Source organism: Loxodonta africana, chromosome 2, assembly GCF_030014295.1.
Source record: "Loxodonta africana isolate mLoxAfr1 chromosome 2, mLoxAfr1.hap2, whole genome shotgun sequence".
NCBI lineage: Eukaryota > Metazoa > Chordata > Mammalia > Proboscidea > Elephantidae > Loxodonta > Loxodonta africana.
The window spans coordinates 130501039-130519797 of NC_087343.1; the positions used below are offsets into that span (position 1 = coordinate 130501039).

Here is an 18759-nt window from a genome sequence, read left to right on the forward strand (position 1 = left end):
TTCTAGGCAGAGAGGCCCCTACCCATCCGCAGCTTACCGTCCAGGGTTTGCTTACATTCTAGGTCTCAGCCCGGAAAGCAAGAACACTCAATGTCTGCCGTTTGATTCTTCACAGTAGTATCTGCAGCTAATTGTGTGTGTGCTGCTGCGATGGTAAAGGCTTAAAGCCCGGCTGAAGAGATCAGCCGCCAACAAGATGAGCAGCAGTGACCTAACCATTTTCCAGGGCTGCCTGGGGCTCAGGCTCCTGGTATCCGCCTGATTAAGGAAGTGTCTGCGCTCGCTCTAGTCTCCATCTGAGTCAGCGACTTCTGAAGAGGAAGGGGGTGAGAGTATGCAGACAGGACAGATGTGGTACATTCTGCGACCTTCCTCTCTGCAAAGACGGGTTAGTTTGGTTTCTCCGGAGTCCTGGTGGACCTAGGGTACAGGGGCAGAAGGGGCCGCCGCTGCAGATGGCACCTCGCAGGACAACCAGACAGGAAGATGGCTCTCGAGGGTTCCGGCGCCGTCGAACGCCCGCGCCTCCCGCTTGCTCCCGGCTCCGCGCAAGTGCCCGGGACTTCCGGAGGCAGGAGGAGAGGGCCGAGGCGCCGGGCAAGTGCCCGCCGCGGGTATTGTGGAGGGCAGGAGTGGGGTTAGGGTGGAGGGCGTTTTATGAACTTTCCCGCGGGCATGCGGAGCCAGAGCTGTGTTTCGGAAATAAGAACAGACCAAAATCAGGACCTTTTCCGGGGAGCCCGGAGCTCTCAGTCCCGGGCCTCCACTGGCGGCGGGGTGACCCGGCCCGGGACTCACCCTTCGTGGGCCCTCGGTTTCCTCCGACTGCTGGGGCCCCTTTGGGGCCGCCGAGCTTCGCGCCTCCTGCGGGCGTCAGGTACCGGAGTCGGCCGTAGCGCAGTGGGGCTTCTCGCTCCACAGCGCGCCGAGACGCGGCTGCTCGGGGGCTCCCGGCGGCGTCCAGGCCTCTCTCCGCCAGGGACCGTCCGTGGTCACCATGTTCCTCCAGAGGCACCCAGGTCCCGCGGTAGACGCTTCCGCAGCGCGTGCCCACAGCCTCTGTGCCTAGCCGCTGCGAACTTGACGGCCACGGGCGCGTTTCTCCGGCCAGCCCCCGGCCGTGGGCGATTGGTTAACGGACGCGGGGCTGGGCCAGGCACTAAGCACCGCCCGCGGCCGCCCCGGGCTCCGGCGCCGCCCCGATTGGCTGCCGGCTCAGCCAGTCACGGGCCGACGACCGCCCCGCCCCGCAGGGCGGGCCAGGGCTGGCTCCGCCCCCCGCTCGCTGCCCGGCCCCCCGCCCTCCCGAATGCGGTCGGCTCAGCCGGGCGTTCCGCCTCATTCGCTGAGCAGGTCCCTGAATTGCCAGCGCGCTCCGGGCGGCTGCTGAGCCGAGGCGGCGACCGGGCTTGCCGAGCTCCCCTTGAGGTGTCCGCCTGAGCCGAAGTGCCTGGGTCCGCCGGGGCGAGAGCGGATTCGGGGCAACTTGGGATTCAGGACCCGGAGCAGGGGCGTCGGTTTGTGATCGGAATTCGGCGAGGAGGGTGAGTAGCCGCGCGGAGGGCGAGTGGTTCCTCTCGGTGCTGTGCGGCGGCGGACGAGCTGGGGGACGGGACGAGTCCGGAGCGCGTCGGTGGGTCCGTCGGGCCGTGGCCGCGGTGAGGAGGTCAGGGCCGGGCGGGATCTATGGGCTGCCCGTATCCCCACTCCCGAACTTCTTGTCTTCAGAGCATCCCAACTGGGCGCGGGACGCACTCTGCGTACGCACGAACTTGGCGCGTTAGAATTACCGTCTTTAGGTGGGTCCGGGACGCGTCCCCTGCCCTTCTGCGGCGGCGACACGGCGCTGGGGGCGGCCTCCGTGCCCGGGTGGTGCGCGGACAGCAGTTCCTAGATGGCTTGCGGACCGTTCCTGAAAAATTACCCAACGCAGAAGCCGATGCGGTGTGATACCCCGGCTTCCCGGTCCGAATCCCTCGGCTGAGCAAGCGCTCATCATGTGCGGGTGGGTCTTCAGCGGTCAGGCCACTTAAGTGACCGGCTGGATTCTGTGTCAGGGGCTTAGGTGTTTTGTAGTTATTGAAAGAAATTGACAGCGCGGATATTAAACTTTGTAAAGTAATTACTTTCTATTAGCACATGACTCTGCTTCCTTGCGGAGGTGCTGGGACCTCCACATCCACCCGCAACATGTGTCCGAAGGTCTTGGTTAGGGCCGGGGGCGGGGGGGGGGGACTGTCGTCTGTTCGAGTGCTCGGAGCCCCGGAAAATCCAAGAGGATACTGTGAAAGGGACCGCCAGGATCGTCGGCTGGTGTTTATTTAAGCACCTGTGTTTAAGTGATGAAGTTGTGGCAGGAACTGACAACAGAGGATTCCAGGTTAAACCTGACACTTCGTTTGTGGCTCAGTGTGGGATAGATTTTCTTCCCCCCTTAATGGTAAGGAGGTATAAAGCACCTTGTTTTGCTGTGGGGGGGCGGGGCTACAATTACATACATGTAGTTAATGGGGCAGTTCTACTCTGTCCTGTAGGGTTGTATGAATCGGAATCGATTTGATGGCAGCGACTTTGGTTTGTTTTTTTTAGTTTATGTTATGTGTGGACTAAATATAATTCAAGTTACTCTTTTCTTGTAATTCTTATTTGACATGAGTGCAAGCTTATTGAAAGTACTAAAGACTTGGGTACAGAATTTGGGACTATTTTAATCTTTGAAACCATAACAACATTGAGATACATAGTTATACATATGTATGTGTATGTATATACGTATAGTTGATAGGCGAGTGAGGTAGATGTATGCAAAGGGGAAACTCAGCCTTGAACTTCCCCTTGGTAATGGAGATTGATCCTCTGAGCTGTGGGGTCAATGGCGAGAATATGTGCATGTGTGTGTGAGTGAGAGAGTGTGGTGTGTAGGCAAACATGTCTGGATTTGCCTGTCTGGGTCACTGTATGTCCATGAACTTTACAAGCATTCAGTTCAGTACCATTCGGTGCAGATTCCTTGTTCCTGGTTTACAGCCCAGCAGCGGCCAGCCAGCCCATCTGTTAAAACGTAACTTGTACACTTCAGTGGGGCCCTGAGGTGGAGCGTGGGTGGGGGCAGCCCTCCGCAGAAACAACATGCTGCAAACAAAGCCCCGTCTCAAGTTCTGTTTTCATTCAGTGTTCAGCCTGGACTGTGATTTTGGTGAAGGGGTACGGGGAGTGCTGTCTCTTCAGAAATGTCAAGCTGCATTTTGTGAAATAATTATAGCCACGCTCTGGGGAGTGGGGACCTTATAGGAGGGAAAAAAAAAAAAAAACTCTAGAGAACAAATGTGGTGCTTGTCACATCACCATGCAGCACTGGTTTACTGCTTTGCAGTAGCACGTATATCAGAAACAGTTTTTCTTTTGCTTTTTAAGAGAATGCATTAAAACTGAATTGTTTTGTGCAAAAAAAAAAAAAAAACTTAACAGAAGTAAACAGAGCTTTCCTGCAGAGGCTGTTTAGTTTACTAGAGTTAGGACTGCCTTAGCAATTCCAGTGAAACCTGTTTTTAGGAGTTTACAACTTGGATATAAATTCATATTCAGCCTAACCACTAGTTGCTGTGGTTCAGAATTTATAGTTTAAAAAATAATAAAAAGCCTTTATCACAAAAATTCTTATGACTAAAAGGGCATGGGAGGGTATAACAATTTAATAAGTTCCTGCATCCAAGTGACAGATACTTTAAAACACTATAAATCCCTTTAATAGCATAATTATTTTGGGTGACAAAATAGAGGCGGTATTATGGAGAAGCATAGTTGATATTTTTCCCAGTAATTTTATAATTACATTTTAGTAACAGTGTTCATTATATATGGGGAGGATAAACTAGAATGTTTTTTTAAGAACTCCTCACAGGAAGTATTGCTTTCATTGCTATGGCATTTTGGGGAATGCAAAGCCTTAATCTGTGCGTGTCTTTAAATTTCTGGTGGACTGTAAATACATTAATGTTCACACCTTAGTGTGTTTTATCAGAATCAATTGTGTGGCTCCATAGAATTCTGTTCTTGGACTGCTCTTCAGTCCCAGGGATTCTAATTCAGGAGCCTGGAGTGGTATTTAGGAATCTGCCTTTTTGACAAGCACCTCCAGGTGATCCTGATGCCAGTGGTCCCCTCACCATAGTTTGAGAAACACAGGAATGATGTTTATGAGATAAAAGAATTATAGTCTTCGAGTTAATTAAGCATATGTCAGAAATTTCCAGGTGGCATTTACCAGGATTGTAAAATTTATGGTAATGCATTAAGTCTCTCTGTCCTCAACAATGGGCATCTTATGTCCTGTGTATGAAGGTGTTTTGGAATCCTCAGCAGTACCTATTCCAGATTGACCCCAGTTCTGACGAAGCCTGCCTGGGGCAGCAAGGTAATTCACAACCCCTTCCCAGTCTTAGGGCCTCCATCTCCTACTCTGAAGCCAGTGGGTTTCTGGTGTGCTCTGGGGTGACTTGCCAGACCTGACTCATAGTTGTTGGGCAGTTCTCTCTGGAGGATAGAAGGATGTTAGACCTTGAGAGTTACCTTTGTCTCTTTAAAAGCCCCCCAGCTTGAGGATTAGTACCAAAGTACGTATCTCCCACCTCAGCTGGGCTAGTACAGACTTACAACGGTCTCCTTGGGAAACCGGAGCTGGCCTGCCTCTCAGCCAGGTGAATGTCCCAGGCCATCCACCCAGAGGTCCAGAGATTCTCATTTTCTGAAAATCACTTCAGTAGTATTTTGAGCTATCCAAATTAATTACGTAGATAAATTTTCTCAGCGTCACAGAAATATGTTGTGAATTGATTGCTACCTTTCCTTTCACTGAAATCAGTGTGAATTTTGATTTAATTACTGCCAGTTGATTTTTTTTATCTATAGTTTGATACTGATATTTGGGTTCTATCTTTCCATTTTTAACTGGCATAATTCTCAATTTAAGACTTCTAGATAAGGCTTAAAAGAGAAAGGATCTATCAGATATTGTCCTTCCCTCTTTGTACCACTCATTGACCTAAAAAATAAAATGACTTCTCCTCAGAGGTCACAAGTACCCGGAATATTTACTTCTTGATGACGAAAGGACATGGATAGGCTGGGGCACTGAACTTGGATTTTTCCAGACCATTGGATCATCACTGGGACTTCTACAGAGCAATTACTGTTTTAAGAAGCACTTGGCAGCTGTGTTTATAGGTCTCTTATCTTAACAATCCTTTGAGTACAATGATCTTTTTTTTTAACTTTGTTACAGATGAGCATACAGCAGCCACAAAAGGATAGTAATATTTAGATCTTGTCTTTCATATTCAGAGATGACACCAATAACTGAGACGTCGTCCTTGCATTTTGAATTGTTTTTGATTTAGCATTGTGGTGATATGATAGTGTTCTGCTTCGTCATTCATATCATCTACAGTTTTTTTATTTACCTGTTTCTTCAAATATGTTTTTATATTGAATGTGACCTTAAGACAGTTTTCTTTGTAAAGTTAACCACTGTGTAGGATAATTTGTTCAACAACCCTGACCCTAACCAGCCAGCCTTGACCCAGAGAGGCAAATTATTTGCCAGAGGTCACAGAGCACCAGGGTGGCAAAGACTATGTGTAGAATTCCTTGGACCTGTATTTTAGATCTGTGCTGTTTGCCTGTTGAGTGATGTTATGCTGCTAAGGATGTTTTTACTCTGGCCGAAGACAGTTGCTTTGATATTTCATTTCCCCAGCGTTTGCATGATTGGGTGGACTTAGAAAAATTAAAAAGCCTAAGGTATATCACATCCCCTGATCGATGGAACCAATTTCTGTCCAGTTTAAAAACTGCAGTACAATGCTACTTATTTTGAAACTGGGTCATAGGTCGTTGCAAGCTTCTAAGCAACAATTCTAACTTTTTTTTTTTTTGGCCATGGTATACTTTTGGCATCCAACTTTCATTTGACAAATTCTTTCCAAGTTTTTAATGTTTCTTTCTTTACTCTTAGCCCATGGTCAAATCTTCTTACAAAAAATTCATGTTTCAAATCTACTAATTCTTATATTTTGACCATTTTTACTATTTCTCCTCCCCAATGGCCCCTCAAGCTCTTACCTTTATCTTACTTTTTGGGTTCCAGTAACATCCTCTGAGCTGCAAAACAGTCATTGAGCTACTGAAATTTTATACTAGCTTTAGCTTTGTGGGTTTAGCTATGACACTAGTAAGAAAAAAAGAAGAAGGAGGATACTATTAAAGTCATGTTGATATGTATGTCATATTAGATATCCCCAGCTTAGAGTTTCAGTGGGAAATTTAAGATCCAGATGAATGAAGTGACAGATGCACTCATCTGTGACCCTACAGACACTCTTCTGGTACAGGCTGAAGACTATAACTGAAGACGGCACCCTGGGTTATAGAAGAAAAACAAATGTTAAGCTCTGAGAAAAAAACAGGACAAAAGCTGAATGGTCAAGGGTAGGAGTGGTCTGTGGAGAGTGGTGGGAAAGAAATACCTCTAGTAAACTGCCAGACAGGGTGGTAAGAAATTTATAGAGGTGCTGATGGTTTGAGGTTTCTTGGGGGCATTGATTCTGTTTTATATTGTCTTCACAACCAGCTCGCCCTGCTTGCTTTAAATAATTTATTATAGCAGCAGGCCTTCCCATGGTTAGTTTCTTTTTTATAAGTTTTCCTTCTCATATCTGGGTCTAATCAGAAGCATATATAATAGCATGGCTGCTCTGGAGTACTTAGGAAAATCATGATCAATATCACCACATTATAAACCCATGGCTGTTCTGTTTTATTTTGTAGTGTTTTCTTCCCTGTTCTATTAACTCAGTATCTATGTTTTAAACAATATTTTATTAATCTTTGCACAATGAGACTTCTGGGCTTATTCTTCTTGGCTGGAACTGTCTTTTGAGTAATCCATCATCAGACCAACATTGATCTAATGATGTATTTATTGCTCACTATTGCAGCACTGGCAAGAAACCCAGTATGGTTCTAAAAATTTGATTAAAAAGAAATCAAGTTTTTGCAAGGCGTAGCCATCCAATTATGTTAGGAGCTGCCAAGTATGTTTTATGCTAAAATATACACACACATTTCAAGTGAGTAAAGTGTGCTCTTTTCGAAGGCTTTTAACGCTTTTTGCTATGATGTAAATAGAACAAGAAGGTGTCTTTTCCAATTACGAGTACACTCCCTTTTTTTTTTTTTGATTACGTACCTGAACATGAACGTGGATAGGTTTATCTTTTTCTTTGAAAATAATAAAAACAGTTGTAAGAACTAGCTCCCAGTCCTTAAAGAGTCTTTCAGGTAATCGTTACAAATTAAAAAAAAAAAAAACTGAAATTAATTAATAAATATTGAGTACCTACCATGGGTAGCATCTCTTCTCAGCTTCGCAAAACTTGGTTCAAGGCTCAAAATCCATCATATGGGGAAAAGACAGTCTTTTTAACAAGTGGTGCTGGCAAAACTGGATGTTCATTTGCAAAAAAATGAAACAGGACCCATACCTTACACCATACACAAAAACTACTTCAAAATGGATTAAAGGCCTAAATATAAAGCCAAAAACTGTAAAGATCATAGAAGAAAAAATAGGATCAACACTAGAAGCCCTAATACATGACATTAATAGGATACAAATCATAACTAACAACATACAAGCTCCAAAAGATAAGCTAGAAAACTGGGATCTTCTAAAAATAAAACACTTAGGGTCATCAAAAGACTTGACCAAAAGAGTAAAAAGAGAACCTACAGACTGGGAAAAAATTTTTGACCATTACAAATCCGACAAAGGTCTAATCTCTAAAATACAGGAAAATCCAACACCTCTACAACAAAAAGAGAAATAATCCAATTAAAAATGGGCAAAGGAAATGAACAGACACTTCACCAAAGAAGACCTTCAGGCGGCTAACAGACACACAAGGAAATGTTTGCAATCACTAGCAATTAGAGAAATGCACATCAAAACCACAGTGAGATACCACCTCACCCCAGCATTAACACAAATTAAAAAAAAAACAAACAGAAAATAACAAAGGTTGGAGAGACTGTGGGGAGACTGAAACTCTTATGCACTGCTGGTGGGAATACAAAATGATACAACCATTTTGGAAAACAATATGGCACTTCCTTAGAAAGCTAGAAATAGAAATCTCATATGATACAGCAGTCTCACTCGTAGGAATATACTCTAGAGAAATAAGAGTCGTCACACGAATAGATATATGCACACCCATATTCATTGCAGCATTGTTCACAATAGCAAAAGACGGAAACAACATAGATGTCCATCAGCAGATGAATGGATAAAAAAAAACCATGGTACATACACACAATGGAGTATTACGCAATGATAAAGAACAGTGATCAATCCGTGAAGCATTTTATAACATGAATGAATCTGGAGGGCATTATGCTGAATGAAATAAGTTAATCACAAAAGGACAAATATTGTATGAGACCACTATTGTAAAAACTAATGAAAAGGTTTACACACAAAAAGAAACATCTTTGATGGTTACAAGGGAGAGTAGGGGTGGGGATGGAAAAACACTGAATAGACAATAGATAAGTGGTAACTTTGGTGAAGGGTAGGATAGTACACAATGCTGGGGAAGCCAGCACAGTTTGTACAAGGCAAGGTCATGGAAGCTCCAAACTCCCTGAGAGACTGAATTGCTGGGCTGAGGGCTGTGGGGACCATAGTCTTGAAGGATATCTAGCTCAACTGGTATATCATAGTTTATAAAGACAATGTTCTACATTCTACTTTGGTGAGTAGCATCTGGGTCTTAAAAGCCTGTGAGTGGCCACCTGAGATATTCCACTGGTCTTACCCCTTTGGGAGCAAAGGGAGAATGAAGAAAACTAAAGATACAAGGGAAAGATTAGTCCAAAGGACTAATGGACCACAAGTACCATGGCTGCCACCAGACCAAGTCCAGCACAACTAGGTGGTGCCCAGCTACCACCACGGACTGCCCTAATAAAGGGTCCCGGACAGAGCTGGAGAAAAGTGTAGAAAATTCTAGCTCACAAAAAAAGACCAGACTTACTGGCCTGACAGAGACTGGAGAAACCCCGAGAGTATGGGACCTTGGCACCCTTTTAGCTCAGTAATGAAGTCACTCCTGAGGCTCACCCTTCAGCCAAGGATTAGACAGGTCTATAAAACAAAATGAGACTAAAGGGGCACACCAGCCCAGGGGCAAGGATTGAAAGTCAGGAGGGGACAGGAAAGCTGGTAATAGGGACCCTAGGGTCAAGAAGGGAGAGTGTTAACATGTCGTGGGATTAACCAATGTCATAAAACAATATGTGTACTAACTGTTTAATGAGAAGCTAGTTTGTTCTGTAAACCTTCAAAACAAAATTAAAAATATTTTCTAAACTTAAAAAAAAAAACAACTCAGTTCAAGCCTTCACACATTTGGGAAACTTTTCCATGTCCCCTCTTTGGCCTGGTGCCTTCTGCCAGCAGCGTCCTTATCTCCTGTTCTGTAATCTCCCCTCTCCAGACTGGGAGCCTCTTGAGGGCACACATCTTTCATCTTGAGTGCCTTCTCAAGAAAGGATGCTAGGTGCACTAGTGTCTACAAATAATTAAAGGGAACATGGCGAGGGCTCGAAAGGAATATGCACAAAAATGTTCACCAAAAATGTGAATGGTAGCAATCACTAGAATCTTAGTGCTGAAATTTCAGCTTTAGCACCAGTCTCAGCACTTGGTATAACTATCGTCCATTTCTGCCCCCTCCATCTTCAAAGTCCCCCTGCTTCATTGTGTTCTTCTCACTACCTCCCTCTTGTGTTGTCTTTAAGAATGTCTCCAACTCCCACCCTAGTCTAAGCCATCTCTCTTAATTGCTGTTTTGTTCCCATACCCTTTGTCATATCTTGAAAAGGCAGCTGACTAATTGGGCCCTGCTCTGAGACCTGGGACATACTTACTGTCATGTCTTTTGAAGTCCTGTTGGCATTCGGTGCAGATGGCTAGCTAACTTTGGTTGTGGGAGGTTTGAGGGGTCTTTGATGAGCAAGATGGTGCTGGGCCTAAAGGTTGCTGATGTTCAAAGCTTGGTATGATGTGGAAGCTTGACATTTGTTGAGGGAAGTTTTTTGTTTGTTTTAAAAACTCCAACAGAGTATTTTTATTTCAGAGACTAACATTTGTAATAGTTCTCATTTATAAATCTTCCTTTTGTTGAGAAAGCTGTCCCTACGTAATCACATTTATCAGATAGTATGATGGCTTTGGTAAGCACCAGTCCTGGGATCCAGGTTCTTGCAGTTTTGTTGACACCATGTCTCCAGGAGAAGTTATGAACCATCTGAATTAAGCTTAACTTCCTTAGGTGAGGACCGTTAGGATAGCCCTTTAATGTCAGATCTTACAGGGTTGGGAATGAGAGCAAGAGCTCAAGGACCCTGATTTTCTGTCTCATCCGGGAGACTGAGCCTCACTTGACAGAGTGCTTTCTTCTCATACTGCCCAAGAAAATATCATTAGAAAATTGAGTAATTCTGTCTAAAAAGCAGTTTGATGTCCAAGGCCACAGAGAAGGTGAGCTACTCTAGATTAGGTAGGTCATGGACTCAGACACTGATTTCTTTCAGATGGTGGAAATCAGGAGCACCTGCCCTGCGTAGCCCAGGGCTTCTGCTTTTACGTTTGGATCTGGGGGCCTTGGAGGACTTGAGGGAGGCTACGGATGACAGTGTCAAGGCAAACATCTGTGGAACAAATCACCTGGCTCCCTTCCCTGCAACTAGTGGAGGTTCTCCCTGCGGCGCTCTGCTTTGGCATTATCACAAATCTGATTTTCAGTGTCCTAAGTACCAAATCTATTTGTTCTTAAACTTCACAACTATGTTACACACACAGACGTTCTCACAGAAAGTTCTTATCCCCTAACGTTTTTAGTTTCCCTAATTTCAATTTCTTCTTAGTTTACCCCTCATCCTCCAGTAATGTTACCCTTTCTTTAATGTTCTCTTTCCTTTCTTTTCAGGTAAGAACTTAATTTTATAAAGTCTCTCTTATAATCAGTATTACCATTAATCTTTTTCCTTACTGAAGTAACTCTACACTTTTTCTCATTCTTCAAGGACTCTTCTAAAGCATTCCAATGTGTCTTTCTAATGCTAATAAAAAGATCATAGTAATACAGCTCCTCTTCTTTTGGGGATATTACATGCTCTGGCAGCCTTACACAGTGCAAAAGTAATTAGTCTCAGAAAACCTCACTTTTCATCATCCTTACTCATACTTGCCAATGACACCTCCCCTTACTCTGCCTAGTTACTCTTACCTCCTCCTGCTCACTTTTTTATCATTAAGAAACAAGATTACAAGACTCTACTAGCAACGGGCATATTCATTATTAAGTAGATGAAACTTCCCACAAAACCAAAATAGGTGTACGCAGAAGGGTGAAAAAGGGCAGACCTATCCTGATTTCTTTAAAAATAGGACATGTGGGCAAATGCATCTTTTGCTGACAAATTCTTAAGTTGTTAACTTGCCATGATCTATTTTTCTTTCGAGGCTGATTTATTGCCTTGTAGTTAATGTCAGGAGTTTTCTTTTTTTTTTTTCTCTTCTGAATATTGCCACGTGATTTTTTAGTTTTCTTTCCTTCATTTATTTTATGTTTTTAAAATTTTTGTGGTTTCAGCCTGCTTTTCCTGATTTACCTAATTAAGTTGTGTTGTTTCTAACCTCTTCTGACATTTTTTTTACCACTTTCCTGCCCCTGCCAATGTCTCACAGCTGCCATTCTCACATTGAATGAATTTCCATTTTTGGTGCAGATAAGTAATGAAGACATTAAGTGGAATCCTGATAGTGACCCTTTCAAGAGCTAAGGCACCATTTACTATTGTTTTAATTATGCTCTCTTAGCAAATTTTCACCAGTTATAATGTTCACCCCATTTCCCAAGTCATGTTTCTCAAATACTATACAAAATTATGAAATCTGTATGCATTACATTTTCTGCTCTCCATGAAGTGCTAACTTTATAATTCTAGAATTTTCTTTTAGAAAAAATGCTTGTTAGACTAAACCAAAAAAAACCAAACCCACTGCCGTTGAGTTGATTCCAACTCATAGTGACCCTATGGGACAGAGTAGAACTGCCCTACAGAGTTTCCAAGGAGCGCCTGGCAGATTTGAACTGCCGACCTCTTAGTTAACAGCCGTGGCACTTAACCACTACACCACCAGGGTTTCTAGAATGTTTAATTTGGTTTCAAGCCATACTGCTTTTTGCTTATTGTGAACCATTAGACATTTATGTGATGTTTTATTTTACTTCATTCCCAAACTCTGCCATCAGTTCCCAAGCAGTAATTCCACTCCATATCTTCCCTCCTCAGTCAGTTATCATCTGTGCTTTTTTGTAAGGCTGATAGTTTATTTGACTGGCCTCTGATATTTTCAATATCAAGATTACTCTACATAGCTGAAAAAATAACTAGTGTCTTTTGATTCTCAAGATTTCCCCCCTTCCTTTTCAGGAACAATCACAATATCGCACTTGCTCTCTGGAGTGCTTTTCTCTCTTAATCCTCTTGTCTCAGTGAAGTGTGAAGCTGGTTCTGCTTCCTTAACGTCTGACCTATCTCTGGGAACTGTGATAGTTCTGTGTGATCACTTCACTGAAACTTGTAATTGGGTAAAGGCTTAGAATTAGTAGCCTTATGGAATAAAAGACCAATGAAAGGTGTGCTTCAGTTCAGTTTTGGGGAATGTCCCAGGGAGGTGGGAGATGAAAGTCAAAATTTTTAAACAGGTAGAGAAAGCCACACACACAGAGACCATTTGGTACTACCCATGCCAAAAGGAGCCCTAGTGGCACAATGGTTAAGTGCTTGGCTGCTAACCAAATGGTTGGCCATTTGAACCCACCCAGCGGCTCCACGGGTAAAAGACCTAGTGATCTGCTCTGGTAAAGATTACAGCCTAGAAAACCCTATGGGACAGTTCTACTCTGTCACATGGGGTCACTATGAATCTAAACTGACTTGAGGGCACCTAACAACACCAACACCCAGGCCAAAGCACCATCGTCCTGTTGTGATTTCTAGGGGTTTTTTTCCTTGGGCTTTTCCAAGTAACTATCCCAGTGTGGTAAATTAAAATGCATTCTTGGAGTTCACTGAGCTAGATTCAGAAGTCCTACTTTCAGTCCTGGACCTTCCTAGAGAAAAGAAATGAGTTATGTTTCCAAATGGAAATGTGCAATTGGAGATACTATGGTACATCTGCTAGGAGACCACCTGCTGCACGAAACAAAAGACCACAACTGAAGTTTACATCAACAGTGAAGAAATTTATTATCCCATGTGAGAAACAGCTGGTGGCAGAATCGGTTGATTCAGTGGCACAATGACATCATCAAGTATACAGGTTTCTTCCATCTTTTTGCCTCTGTTGTCCTGAGGGACCACTTCACTCTAACACTGGTTCCTTGCTTCATTGCAGGATGGCTACAGCTGTTCAGATGTCACTTGCAGTCACTTCAGACACAGCGATATCTATAGCACGGAAAAGGGATCCTCCCCTTTTGAAGTACATGAAGACATTATCTAAAAGAACCCCAGGAGACCTCTCTTCTGATCTTATTGGTCAGAACTAGATCACATGCCCATGTGTATACCAGTCACTAGCAAGGGACTCACCATGATTAACTGAGAGAGGAGGAGGTGGAACTTGAACAAAATCAGGATTCTATTAGCAAGAAAGAAGTGTGTGTGGGGGGGGGGATGGTGGTGGTGGGGGAGACCAGACTAGCTGTTGGGAGGCAATTGTAAGTGTCTGTTCCATGTTATACCTAAGAAAATAATTATGAAATTTCCCTCTGACTGCTGTGTAGTTGGTGGGTACCATTGAACACATTTCTGGATAAAAAATGGCAAGGCCTAGGTAGACAGGGAGAGAAAAGCCACAATGTAGACTAATTAACGACAGAGAAATGAGCCAAGATCAATATTTGTTCTGATTAGAGTCGCAATAAACCCTAATGGATTCGAATATACTAATTCTAGTCTGTTTATACTCAATAAGTGTATGATCTTTACTGAATAAAAAAGATTAAATAATTTGCTAATTTCTCAATTTTTCTGTATTTATGATGTATTATTTTGTAGTGCAGGCCTATTCGAAGTGTAGGTAAATTTTTTTTTTTAATTAATTTACATGTCATAGTATTAGGAAACCCTGGTGGCATAGTGGTTAAGTGCTACGGCTGCTAACCAAAGGGTCAGCAGTTCGAATCTGCCAGGTGCTCTTGGAAACTCTATGGGGCAGTTCTACTCTGTCCTGTAGGGTTGCTATGAGTCGGAATCGACTCGAGGGCACTGGGTTTTTTTGGGTCATAGTATTAGCAATGGAAACCCTGGTGGCATAGTGGTTAAGTGCTACAGCTGTTAACCAAGAGGTCGGCAGTTCGAATCCGCCAGGTGCTCCTTGGAAACTCTGCTGGGCAGTTCTACTCTGTCCTATAGGGTCACTATGAGTCGGAATCGACTCGACAGCAGTGGGTGGGAGTATTAGCAACAATGGTAATTGCTGATGATTGTAACTGGTCATTATTTATTGAACACCCTTTTATAAATTGGGAATTTAGCCTCCGAGCTGAAACCAACCCATTGGCGTTGAGTAAATTCCGACTCATAGTGACCCTGTAGGACAGAGTAGGACTACCCCATAGGGTTTCCAAGGAGCAGCTGGTAGATTCGAACTGCCAACCTTTTGGTTAACAGCCAAGTTCTTAACCACTGCACCACCAGGGCTCCTGGCATCTCAGAAAACTTTCTTGATGGTAATTTGCCTAGGTCACATAGCTAATAAGTAGCTAAGCTAGGTCCATCTATCATGTCCCTTCCCTGCTCTCCATGGCTTCCCTTTGACTTGGAAAACAGTCCCAACACTATGCCGGCCTACCCGCCCTTAGGTGGTGGGCCCAGCCCATCTCTGTGACCTCATTAACCTCCCTCTTGCCCTCCCTCAGCCTTCCAACCACACTGACATCCTTGTTGTTTGTGCAATAAGCCAGTCTTATTCCCACTGCTGATTCTTTGTGTTTGCTGTTAGCTCTGCTTGGATTCCACACCCACGGTTCTTATAGCTAAGTCCTTCCCATTCAGGCCTTGGCTTAAATGTCTCCTCTTCAGGGCACCCTTGGGATTATCCTTTCTAATAGTATTTAGGATTCCCCACTCCTCCCTGTGAGCCCTGGTGACGCATTGGTTAAAGCACTTGGCTGCTAACCAAAAGGTCGGTGGTTCAAACCCACCAGTCGCTTGCGGGAGAAAGGTGTGGCAGTCTGCGTCCGTAAAGATTTACAGCCTTTGGAACCCTATGGGGCAGTTCTGAAATTCTGTATCTGCCCCTTTTTTGTTCCCTTTATAGTATTTGTCACAATCTTGTAATTATATGATAGACTTATATACTTGTTTTTGCCTGTCTTCCAACTAATTTATTAAGTTCCATGAGGGCAGAGACTGGCTGTATTTGTAAAAATGGATGAATGAACAACTGAATAAGTTAATAAAAAAAAAAAAAGGAATGACTCTTTAAATGTTTTGACCTCTAATAATCCATAGTTAATCTTTATCTGCTGCGTTAGGAATCAGGTAGAATGTCCATTGTCACTTGATCTGAGTACATGTGCCTCAGATTTTTTCCTATAAAAGGAAACTAACAAAAACCTTCTTTTATTTGTTTATCTCTTTAAGGGTAAAATGAGATAGATACCAAAGTTCTTTGGAGAGAAGACACACTACAGTAGTACTGCGTAAGAGTTTCAAGAGAGGTTGATACAATCAAGAGAAATTTGAGTAACACTCTTAACTTTAGTTTTTGTATTGATTAAAGTTTTAAGCATGCCAACTCCTTTAATTCAACTGAAACCCTTAAAAAAATGAAGGTATAAATCTATAAGGCTAAATTGTAAATGGGGAGAATTGTAAATGCATGATAATTTGCAGTGGCAAATTTACTTAAAATAAAATTGCTTTCTCTGATTACACATACTTTTTCATTTGAACTCATATCTACTAAAATAGTTTATTCTTAGAGCTGTGTTCTTAATTATTCTGAGGGTTTGGCGTTATGAGGGTACAAGTTGAGAAAGAGCTTTACCTCAGGTATTCATTTGGGAGGGATTGACAAAACAAGGGCAGAGTGCCTTTCTTGGATCCAAAGCCTCTCCTCTCAGTTTTCAGCTCAGGACCTTCTCTGCTAAAGTGTGGGTATTTGTGTGTTTTTTCTTTCCCTGTTACTGTGTAGGTTGTTGTGTCATCTGCTAAATGTGTTGTGAGACATTATTTTCTGAGGCTTGCAGCTTTGGTGCCAGTGTGACTTTACCACTCAACTAAATAAATCATCGTTTCAACTTTGATGGGATTTCCCATCCCCCTCCTACCTGCTCATCTTCCCCATGCCTTTGCCCAGGTGACCTCGCAAGCTGCTGTCTCTCAGCATAGTATCGGTCTCAACCTACTTTTAAACTGCTTTCTGGCCTTCTCATGTTCCTGCTATCAAAAAAACCTGTTAGAGTTGCTTACTCTGAAATACACTTCTCAGTTAAATGCCCGTATCCTATCTAGCTCTTCTAGATTGTTTTCATGTTTTGCATGAGAGGCAAGTGAAAAAAAGTGAAGGGGAAAGAAAAGGAAGAGGATGTCTTGATGTTGTTTGCATTGGACTTTATTCTTGTGTGTCCTGGGGTGGGGAGTGGGGGGCAGGGGGCACCCTTTCCCTCCTCACGTTATAACCTTGATGGGTTTGGGCATGTGATTACGTAAGAGCTCATCAGAATCTAGGTGAAAATGAGATTGGTAACTAAAGGCTGGGGCAGTGCATCATTATTATTTAAGTTAGGTGCATGGTCTGTGTAAGCCCTTGACAGCCTGCCTTTGACAGGGTGGCTTTCACATACAGTGATACACTGGGTTGGCCCTTTCATGGCTCATTGAAGGCTTTCCTTGTTTTTTTTTTTTTTTTTTTTTTCTTGCTAAGCTGTGTGGGTGGGAAACAGCATGAGGTTATAGAAATGTATAGCAAAAGCAGTTGCAATGAGAAAGAATCCATAATGGGTAGCACATATTGCTGGAATGCTTCCCAAGCAGTTGGGGGCGGGGGTGAGGCTTCTTTGGCAGAGGCAAAGTAGAACATGTGCTTTTCCATGTGTGAACACTGTGCTTTGAAAGGTCCTGTATGATTCACAAAAGCAGCTGCTTTCAAGCTGGTGTAGCCACAGAGTTTTGGAAATTCACTTAAATAGGTGTAGTGCAGATCCTGACATCTATCTGTTTTGGAGATTTGGTGGACTATTTGGGAATTTACTTATTTACCTGTGATGTCGAACTAGTGTTCTGCATTAGAATGTTGGATCCTTTGTTAATTTCTTTAGCGTTTGTGGATCAAAGCTAACAAGAAAAGACTTAAAATTTTGAACAGCCATTTGCTATGTTATGTGCATGTATACATAAATTTGCAAAGGTGGCTTTCTTGTTAATTTTGAAAACTATGAATGACAATTTTACTTGGCCTAGTAAACCAACTTTTCTGAATTACTCTCAGGCATATTCTGTTTTATTATAAAGTTTTCTTGCTAAGTATTTGTAATTGTACTCAGCGTTTCTTTGTAATAAGCTTTTATTTTTTTGCCTCTGGTTTTACTGAAACAAATCCCATAACTCTTGTCTTTTTATACATTTCTGTTCCATCTCTGAGTATTAGTTGTTTACTCTTTTATCATCAATGATAAGTTATTTTCATGTTTCTAAAGATTTCAAACTCAAATGATACTAGCAGTGTTGTTTCTTGTCACTTTCAACAAAGGCCATTTGGGGCCAGTTCTTCAAAGAAGATAAGTAACTAGGATATGATTTGTTCACTTTTTGCCTGTTAGTTTTCATTTTATTAGATGCTGACATCATATAGCATTTTCACAGATTGCTTTAATAAAGAAGGTGAAAGCTTTCTTTTTAACGAGTTGTAACTTATTAAGTTTCTGAACGACAAAGCAAATAAAAAATATTACCACAATGCAAGACTGATGTGGCTATCTTGAGCTAGAAATCATTTGAAATGTTTCATGGCTACATTTTGTGCTAAATATAAAAATAATTGTGTTTCCCATGTGTAAGCCTCGGTTGGTGAAGCAAGTAGGTCACTATTGATGATAGAACATGAGACAGGAAATGTCACAGCTCAGATTAGAGGCCCAAGCAACATGTCTCACGGTGCTTGGTGCATTGTTCTTCCTAAGAAGTAGAAGGACTCAACAGGGTATAACTAACTTTAGCCCAATTTGGAAGTATTAGCAAGGATTGCCTTTTAATCTGTCATCCCCATTTGTTTCTAGATAACTCACTTCCCCAGTCCAGCAAAATAATTGAACTGCTTGGGTTTGCACATTGCAGATCTCTGAGTGCCAATTAGAATGGCAGGCTTTACATTATAAAAGTATAAATGGTAGGCAGTAATCAGCTTTGTTGTTTTGTTGTGAGCTGAGGGGCAAAGTCAGGCCCCCAACTCACAGTGATTCCCTATGTTACAGAGTAGGACTGCTCCATGGGGTTTTCTTGTCTGTAGTCTTTACAGAAGCAGATCACCAGGCCTTTTCTGCCACGAAGCTGCTGGGTGGGTTTGAACCACCAACCTTTCAGTTAGCAAAGCTGCTGAGTGGGTTAAAACCACCAACC

At 42.9% G+C, this 18759-nt stretch overlaps 1 protein-coding gene across 7 annotated transcripts in view; it reads left to right on the forward strand.

Moving 5' to 3' along the window:
• The first annotated feature begins 292 nt into the window (after positions 1-292).
• Positions 293-18759, forward strand: part of MARCHF3 (membrane associated ring-CH-type finger 3) — a 186967-nt gene continuing 168500 nt past the window's right edge. For 4 of the 7 annotated variants that reach the window (XM_023548639.2, XM_023548619.2, XM_023548624.2 and 1 more), the window contains exon 1: positions 1322-1544. The gene's annotated coding sequence lies outside the window, so the exon portion shown is untranslated. Of the gene's footprint in view, positions 389-1321; positions 1545-18759 lie in introns of those variants that run through there. The other 3 variants (XM_064275657.1, XM_064275645.1, XM_003404465.4) reach the window with 3 other exon arrangements.